Below are 9565 nucleotides of genomic sequence, written 5' to 3'. Positions count from 1 at the left end.
GAAAACCCCAGAATGATCACAGAATAGCTGGACCGAAAATATCTGTGTATCCACCGAGCCAAGTAAAACACTCGTTTTCCCTTAGAGTATGTGTGAACTCCCTGACCCTAAGCCAAACAGAAGACAGCCAGCAAGTGTGATGAGTTTTCTCTCCACCTGAGACTGGGGTCGAGCTGGAGCCCCGGAGGCAGAGGCTCAGTTTTTTTGCCTGGACAGTGACCTGGAAGTCTCCTGACTACCAGCTCCTCCATTACAAGCCTCAGGGCAGATACCATCTACTATAAACCTCAAGGAACAGACAAGGAAGTCCTACCATCAAAGAGTACAAACCTCACAAAATGCCCATAGTGACATAGAGTAGACAAAGGTGACATGTGACACCTACATAAACAAAACAAAATTTCAAGAATATATATGAGGATTCAAGTACAGGCTCCATGAGAGATATTCTGGAAATAATTTGTCTAAAAAAATTATTTTAAAAATAATATACTATACTATATACTATTTTGTGTAAGTGTGTGTATACACCTTGTGTGACTGTGGGTATATATCTCCTTAGAGAAAATTGATCGTGCATAACTTTATAACTAATATCTTAATGGGTTTTAAAAAGCATAGATTTTAAACCATAATTCAATAAAACTAGAAATAACTAAACATTTCCTAAATACTTTGATTATTGGAAATTAGAAATCTGTTTGTTGATAAGTGCCAAAGAAAAGAACATAATTGAAATAACAACCTAGCTAGAAAGCAGTAAGAAATTATAAGAAGTAAAACAATTGAGAGAGCAATAAGAAATTGGAAAAAAAAGAGAACAAAAACCCATTAGACATCCAGAATTACGTATATAATATTCACAAATGATTTGCCATCTGTGTATTGCATATAGCCTATATGTCTTTTTATACATTTTTGAAATGAAAAATTAATCTAAAAGCTAATTATTTAAAAAGATTTTTAAAACAGATACATACCTTGGGGAAGTTAAGAATCAAGAAAACAAAAAAGATCAACCTGATTTGGAATGAGAAAGATTAGCCAGCTACAGTTATAGAAAATATTAAAAGAATAATGAAGGACATTATGTAAAATATTATTACAACAGAAATGTAATATTGATTTAACAATGACTTCAAGTGTATTATTTAACACAAAGAATCATTAATCAAATCAGATTAACAGGAAACACAATTTTACATGTGTCTTGATTTACTAGCAGTTTCAAAGGCAAGTAATCAAGAGAGAGAGCAAAGGAGGGAGAGATCTGAGACCATCAGCTGAGCTCTCCTCTGGCCTAGATGTACAAGAGCAGTCTCTAAGCAAGTTATGCATTTCATATCACTTACATAGAAGAAAGCTATTTAGTCATGAAAACATTTTATACTCAGTTACATAAGTTCTGTGAGCTTATGTGAGATATTTTCTAAAGAACCATGCCCCATCCACCCTCAGAATACAAATTTCTTTATTGTAAATAATCCCAGACATCCAGGTGTATCCTTCTTAAAGTGTTTCATGATAAGAACTCTCTTGCTAGCAAAAACTATTAGCTTGTTGTCAGAGGGTCCAATAATGAAATGTTTCCAAGGAGACAGTTCACTTGCCTTCTTTATTCCTGGGTACACCCACTAGTACTGGGAGAATTGCTGCTTAATTCTTTCCATCCCAAAGAACCATATTTAATTGTCTCCAATTGTGTCAAAAATACCACCTACAATATTTTTTCTTATGACTCACACAGGCTATTTGATTTTCATGTCTCTTTATTTTAATCAAATGTAGAGAAATACCTTATATATTTGTTTGTCTTTTATGAAAATATTATGTTTTTAAAGTCCAACTCAGTTGTCCTGCAGACTCTCCCACATTCTGGATTCTGGATTTCTCTTCTTTGCTTTCTTCTTCATTTTTAGAAAACAGGTAAAATATTGTTGTCATGAACACTACATAAGTGATATTGTACAATATGATTTTTTTTACTTTTGTATTCCTGACCACTTAATTTATTATTAGCTATTGTTAGTAGGATGCACAACAGATGCTAGTGCATGATTAAATTGTAAATGACATGAATTAATCCTGTTGTAGTAGATTATTCATTAATACAAAAAAATCAAAGGAACATGGATTTTATACACACCTAAATGCCTCACCAAAACCATGTTTATTTAGTTATGCAGCTTTTCTTGGACAAAGAATTCTTATTATTGTGACTCTAAACAAATCCTGGATTGATAAAGTGATGGGAAAATTACCTACGTAAGGTGAGTAGTGAGTATGACAAGTGTCATTCAAAGTATGATTGACATCTCTGAGCTGTTTTAAGGAAGATAAACAAATGACTTTCTGCTTATTTCTTATCTATATAGTTCTTTTGCTTTAAAATCTATATAAAGATTTGTATAACCTTTGATAGAACACTGTATTGATTTTGTGAGCATGTATGTGCCTGGAGTGTCATGAATTGCTATTTTACCATCTTATCATTTTATTAAACTTTCAGATCATATTCTTGGGGATAATCATAGATTAACCATTCCTCTAGATTTAAAAAGCATTTCTTTTCATTTTTATTGAAATTTTATGTGCGTGTCTAAATTGAATGTGAGTCCCATTGCTTTCTATCCCTTTCTTTCAGTGAATTCTTCAGTGTAGGGTGCTGTGATGTCTTCTTATGACTATAATTCTTATTCAACCCATTGTCTTTTTCCATAATACCAGTTGGCATTAAGATTTCATGGTTTTTTTACATTGATAATAAATTTTCCAGTGAAAATCTTCCACATTTCACACCTACAGTTTTGATCTTTCACTCTCAATGTCATTAAGCCCTTCTAATTTCACTGGTGTATGGCCAACAGGGTCTTATGATACTTTATGCTTTCTCAATATGAGACCAAAATTGTGACGTGTTTGATGATACAAATGTTAAGTCATAATTTTCTGAGAGTAAAGATAAGTAAAGAATGGTATGGGATGTACTATATTGACATTGCCCATTATTATGCATATAAATGACCCAAGATGATATTTCCAGCAGTTATGTTTTTTAACCAAAAGTGAATTTGTATAATTGGAGTAAGTATTGAGTATTTTTGCTGTTGTTGTTGAAATGCAACTTTTGATAGAAATATAATTTTTTCAAGTTGTAGAAAATGAAATGCTAAAAAAAATTGTATTTTGATAGCCTTAGAGGGAATAATTCTTATCAGTTAAGGTCACTGCATTAATATATATCTTCTTAACACTTTTAAAGAAACATGAAGGTGAGAGGCTGTGAAATATTTCTAAAAATGTGACATCTTCATTATTTCCACATTAATACCCACTGGATAAGACTTGTAATGTAGGCAGCTTTCAGAATGGAAAAATCTACTGATAGGATATGGTTCTGAGGCAATGGAGAAGGGCAGCACAAGAATGTAAAGAAAACCCACATTTTGAGAATAAGCCACAGAATGAAGAATAACTTACTACTGGGGATGAAGACTGGAGCATTTTGGGACGAGAAACCAAAAGAAAAATATCCACTTGAATCTCACAGCCCAGGACATTATTACAGCTCCTTGTACAGTATAAATTGCTAATAGTCAATTTTCTCAAGATTATGTCTAGGGACATATGCCCTTTGGGGACAAGGTGAGTAAAATTATATTATTAGATTATTTTATCCTTAGCATAACTATCTTCATTCATTCCAGTCCATTTTTATTTTTCTGAAACTTATTGATCAACACAGACTTTAGCATTCAAAATTTAGGCACTAACATGAAACTTTGTTTTGAAAAAGATTCTAGAAGTCATAGTTTAGTTTGATTAACATTTGGTTTAGTCTCATAATCCCTTTTGTTTGAATGTAGTTGTCACAGGGTAAAACTTGCCATACTAGTTTAAAACTAATTTTTATATATTTTAAAATATTATCTAAATTGAGTTTGATTCAATTTCTATTTTTTGGAATCAAATATTCTATCAAAAAAGCATTTAAAAACCAAATTCCAATTCAGACTTTAAATTTTGGGATCTGTGACAAATGTTTTAATTTGTCATATGAATAACCTCTTAAATGACACAAGGTTGTAATTCATGATAAAGTGTGGTTAAGTGACACATTTCAGCATGGTATAAGTGATTACACCCCAAAACTGGTAACAGTTTAGAATATTTGAACAGGTTCAATGCGTTTTACTGAGCTTTCTTTGGGAGATTAATGGGTAAAATAGACAAATGAAGTCAATTTCTGACTTTACAGTTGAAGTACGTCAAGATTTTTTCCTATTTTATTATTGTGTGACTAAAGAAAAGCACCATATGATCCCTCCTCTTCAGAGTTAAAGTCAGGAGGAAAATTATCTTCCCTAAATAACTTATTATGATTCTCCTTCTCATAACTAAAAGTATCTCTCTTTTTTGCCCTGGTTGCCAGGAAACTTAAATCCATGATATATTTACATATATATAATTTTACCAAACTAGCCTGTATATTATATAACATTTTATAAAATGTGTCTATTTACACAGCTATGATAGGAATTGTTTGTGTTTACGTTTAATTGATGTATTTTATTTGTTGTTTCTTGCCACATTTGTTCATAAATTAGTTAAAATATATTTATTTCCTAGGATAAAAGAAACTTCATTAACAATAAACCCTATAATCTGAAGCTTCTCTATTCCTGTTCTCAAAAAAAGAAAAGTAAATAAATTACCCGTTTTAGTATTATAACCTATTCAGTCACAGGCAAGCAAACAGACTAACTCTGTAGATGGGAAAATACAATGTGTATAAAATATATTGAAATATATTTTGATCATGATTTTTAAGAGCACTAGAGAAGCTTTTTTGTAAAAAGTAAGAATATGAGATGATTGGCTAAAACCAAGGAGCCAAAAATGGGAAAACTATGGCCCCACTCTTAGTGTTAACATCCAGAGATTTTCCCAATTCTGCAGTTTAAGTACTGTTTATAGCCTTGTTTTTACCAACCTGAATTGTAATTTCTAATCTAAAGGATAATTGGCTAATGAGTAATTAATTCTGAGTTATTATTACATTTCTGGTTTTCATAAACTGCTATTGATTTCTCACTGGAAAAATAAAATAAATTTAGGCTTAAAGAATGTTAAGTGAGATGCATATGAAATAGTAAACTGGATAGGAAACACAAGCATGAATCTACTATTTTACTCTGGAAAGGGGTTAGTGCTATAGGTTCTGAGAGAAGACACTGGGTCTGAACATAGAAATATCAAAGTCATAGTAGGAACATCTAGCAGCCAGTGGAGATCTAAATATGCCACTGAGTATAATAAAGTGGTGGCTCCTTGGGTGTTCACGTCACAGAGTTCACAAGCCATGCTGACCCTTTTTTGTAGTCTGGAATCGCCCCTTTCCCAAGAATGTTTGGGAAATAAATTTGAATAGAGAACTGTCCCAGATGTGAGAAGTCATGGAAATGCTTAGTTATTTTTCATTGCTCAGCCCCAGATAAAAAGTTTGTCACTTTCTAGCTACCATCTGGAGGAATCCCTTTGTAAGCCTTTCTGTTCGGCCCATTTAATTTTCTCGGGTGTATAGTATGGCACCGCTGACATGGATGGAGTATCAGGTGTGATTGCAGCCATCAGTAGTACCAATTTTCCATTAGTGGTGGCCTTGGCCACTCCGTCTGCCAGGGCATTTCCTCTAATAACAGAGATGCCTCCCTTTTGGGTTTCCCTGCAATGACTAACTGCTGTTTCTTTTGGGATTTGGACAATATCTAAAAATGTGATGATCTCAGAGTGATGATTTGTGGGGGACTCCTTGGCTGTTAATAGTCCTGTTTCTGACTATATGGCAGCATGAGCATGGAGTACTAAGAACCCATATTTAGAATCCATAAATATATTGACTCTTAAGTCTTTTTTCAGTTGGAGGACCCTAATTAGAGCCATTAATTCCACTTTTTGAGCAGAAGTCTGGAGAGGTAAAGCTTTGGCATCAATAACATCTTGTTAGCCTTGTGTCTTTTGTCTGTAAACCACTTAACAGTAGGAATAGGCTGGGGTTCATCTTAAATGTCATTCCTTCAAGAGTAGTTCTGTTTCATAGTTTCCACACATGAGTAGATGAATTAAGGATGTTTCTTGGGTTGTGGGGTCCAGCAACAGGGTAGTGAGGTTTAAAACTTGACATACTTTAAGGTTAATGTCTGGGATGTCAAGAAGAAGGGTGTGATATTTAAGTAACTGGCCCCCTCTTAGCCACTGATGTTCTTTTGCCTCCAGAACTCAACACCCCATACTTGGCAGGGAGGTCATAACGTCTAATTGTTGTCCCAAGGTAAACTTACTGGATTCTTCTACCTATAAAGCAGTGGCAGCCAAATCTTGCAAGCATGCTGGCCATCTGGCTGCCACGTGATCTGTTTAGAGAAATAAACCCTTGGTCTAGGAATATTCCTGAGCCTTTTTGTTAAAACACCTGTAGCTGTCCCTTGTTTTTAGCCACGTAGAAGGTGAAAGGTTTTTCAAGTTTGGGAGTCCCAAAGCAGAGGTCATTCTCAGTTTTTCTTTTAGGGTTAGCAATACCTATTGGCAGATTTTATCCCAAGTCAAAGGCTTGTGATCATTCCCTCTTAGAGCTTAATAGAGTGGTTTTGCTAGGATTCCAAACCTAGGAATCCAAATTCAACAGAATTCTGCCACTCCCAAGAGGTTCTTAACTCTTTCTTAGTCTTAGGGGATCTGGAGTGCCAAGATGGTCTCTTCATTCCTGGGCCAGGATTCTTGTCCCAGAGTGAACATGTATCCCAAATATTTAAACTTTTGAACAGAAATGTAGGCCTTGTGGGTGGATACCCAATACCCTCCTTTTCCCAAAAAAAGAAGAATCTGAATTGTATTCTTATCAGTGTCTTAGGGCCAGAAATCAATAGGTCATCCACATATTGTAGGAGGGATCCATTTGTTAACAGTAGTTCCCTTAATTATTTTGCCAGTGCATTCCCTAAAACCTTGGGGGAGGACATTCCAGGTAAAGTGAGATGTAGCATGAGTATCTGGATCAGTCCATTCAAAAGCAAAGATATTCTGGGTATCCAGGTGTAAAGATATGCAAAATAAGTATTCATTAAGTCTAATATCATGACCCAATTAGCATCTTCATGGACTTGGGTCAGTATTGTCCAAGGTTTAGGAACTATTGGGTAGACTGGGGCTACTGCCTCATTAACGGCCCTCAGATCTTGAACAAATCTGTATTCCCCATTTGGTTTCTTTACACGCAGGATAGGGGTATTACATGGGGACTGACAAGTTGTAATAGTCCGTATTTTCGAAAGTTCTCTATCTGGGGCTGTATGCCTTGTTGTGCTTCAGGTCTCAAAGGATGTTGTTTTTTCCATGGGTAACCAACACTGAGTTTCAAAGTGACCTGGACTGGGGGTAAATTAGCAGCTGTACCAGGAACTTCCATGTCCCAAACAAAAGGATCTACTTGAGAAGTAATATGCAATGGAAAAGAGGTCGTCTCTTTACTGTTTCAAGTCAATCATTTAGAGCTAGAAGTAGTGTCCCTTCTGGTGAGGCTCTACAAACTGAACAGTGGCCTGTAACTAAGAAAGTAGGTCCCTTCCCAGTAAAGGAATAGGGCACTCAGGAATAAGCAAGAACCTGTGGGAAAACTTATGATCCCCAATGGTGCAGCCAATGGGGGTGGATGAACCTCCTAATTTTTGGCTGGCCATCAATCCCCATTATGGTACAAGGGTGAGGAGGCATTGGCCCTGAGAAATGGGTCAGAACTGAAAGGGTGGCTCTGTATCCAATAAAAACTCAGTATTCTTTTTTTTTTTTTTTTTTTTAAACAGAGTCTCCCTCCGTCACCCTGGCTGGAGTGCAGTGATACGATCTTGGCTCACTGCAATCTCCGCCTCCCAGGTTCAAGTGATTCTCCTGCCTCAGCCTCCCGAGTAGCTGGGACTACAAGCACCTGCCACCACAGCAGGCTAAGTTTTTGGATTTTTAGTAGAGACGGGGTTTCACCATGTTAGGCAGGATGGTCTCGATCTCCTGACCTCGTGATCTACCCACCTGGGTGAAAGTGCCAGGATTTCAGGCATGAGCCACTGCTCCTGGCAAAACTCAGCATTCTTACCTGCCACATCAAAAGTTACCTGAGGCTCCTCTGTGGAGGTGATAAGGTGTGCCATGGGAGCCATGGAGGATCTCAGGGCCCGTCAGTCCTCTGTTCTCTTGGTCATTATGGTTTTGAGTGGCTCAGGCTCCCTTTGGAGCCTGGGGCAATCCCTTTTCCAATGGCCCTCTGGCTTACAGTAGGCACACTGATTCTAACCCAGGGGCCACTGGGTCAGGGGTTCTCATCTGGGCATCCCAGACACTGATCTCTTGCCACTTTCTCAATAGTTAACCCTGAGGTAGGGGGTCTGAAGATTACAATTTCTGCCTATTTCTTTTGGTTTTCTCTGCCTTCTCTGCACTGTCCCTATTGTTGTAAACATCAAAGGTCATGTTTAAGAGCTGGGTCATGGGCAGAGTTTGAGCCAACTCAGCCTTGTGTAGCATTTCTGCCTTCTGTAGCTTCTTCCTAACATCAGTGGCACATTGAGTAATAAAAAGCATACCGAGGAGAGTTCACCCTTCCAGGGGATCTGGGTCTGCATTAGCATATTACCTGAGTGCCCCATCAAAATGGCCCTGAAGCAGAGTGGAATTTTTGCCCTTCCCCTGAGTTACTTCTCTAACCCTGTCACAATATACTGGTTTAACTACACGATATTTCATACCTTCTATTAAACAGGTTACAATGTGATTTCTGCATTTGAGATCTTAGGAACCCCTAGGTGTTTCCAGATGTGTTTTGTATACCCCAGGACTCGTCCGTAAATACTTCCCAGGTGATTCCCCACACTCTGTCTTTCCTTTTCTGTTGGAAGGATGTCAACATCAGGGTGGCCTGGGAAGCCACCTGTTGAGGATGGCAAAGTTGACATTAGCAAGATGACTTATATGAGTGTCTGGGGAAGAAACAAGCCCACTCCCTGAATGTCAATTGTACTTGACATGGGCAGGTAATAAACTTCGATGTTATTAATCTACTGAGACTTCAGTTCTCTTTTAAAGAAGTTACCATATGCTTTCATGCAATACCTCAGTGTTAGCAGTGATAGGTAGAAAGCAAACTACTCAAATCCTATTTTGTTTGCTTTTCCATGCAGGAAATTGTTCAAAATGGAAAGGGCAGGACCAACATAAAATGGAAGTGCATGAGGGTTAAAAGTACAGCCAGATAATACTAAGGCATTATGAACCTTATTAGTATCTAAATTAAGTAAAGACCCTCCCCCCAAAGAAAAGATTACAGAAAAGCAAAAATGAACAAATATTTGCTAAAAATTACCACAAAAGAGGTTAAACATAGTTCACTGTTACTTCAAGTTCTAGTAAAACTCTTGAGACAAAACCAATTAAAATGAAGAGGAACCACAAAATATTGCCTGTAAAACATATTGAAAATTAATTTTATTTACTTTTTTTTTTTTTTTAAGACAGAGTC

Source organism: Pongo abelii, chromosome 17, assembly GCF_028885655.2.
Source record: "Pongo abelii isolate AG06213 chromosome 17, NHGRI_mPonAbe1-v2.0_pri, whole genome shotgun sequence".
Taxonomy (NCBI): Eukaryota; Metazoa; Chordata; class Mammalia; order Primates; family Hominidae; genus Pongo; species Pongo abelii.
Note: the sequence above shows the minus strand (reverse complement) of the source record.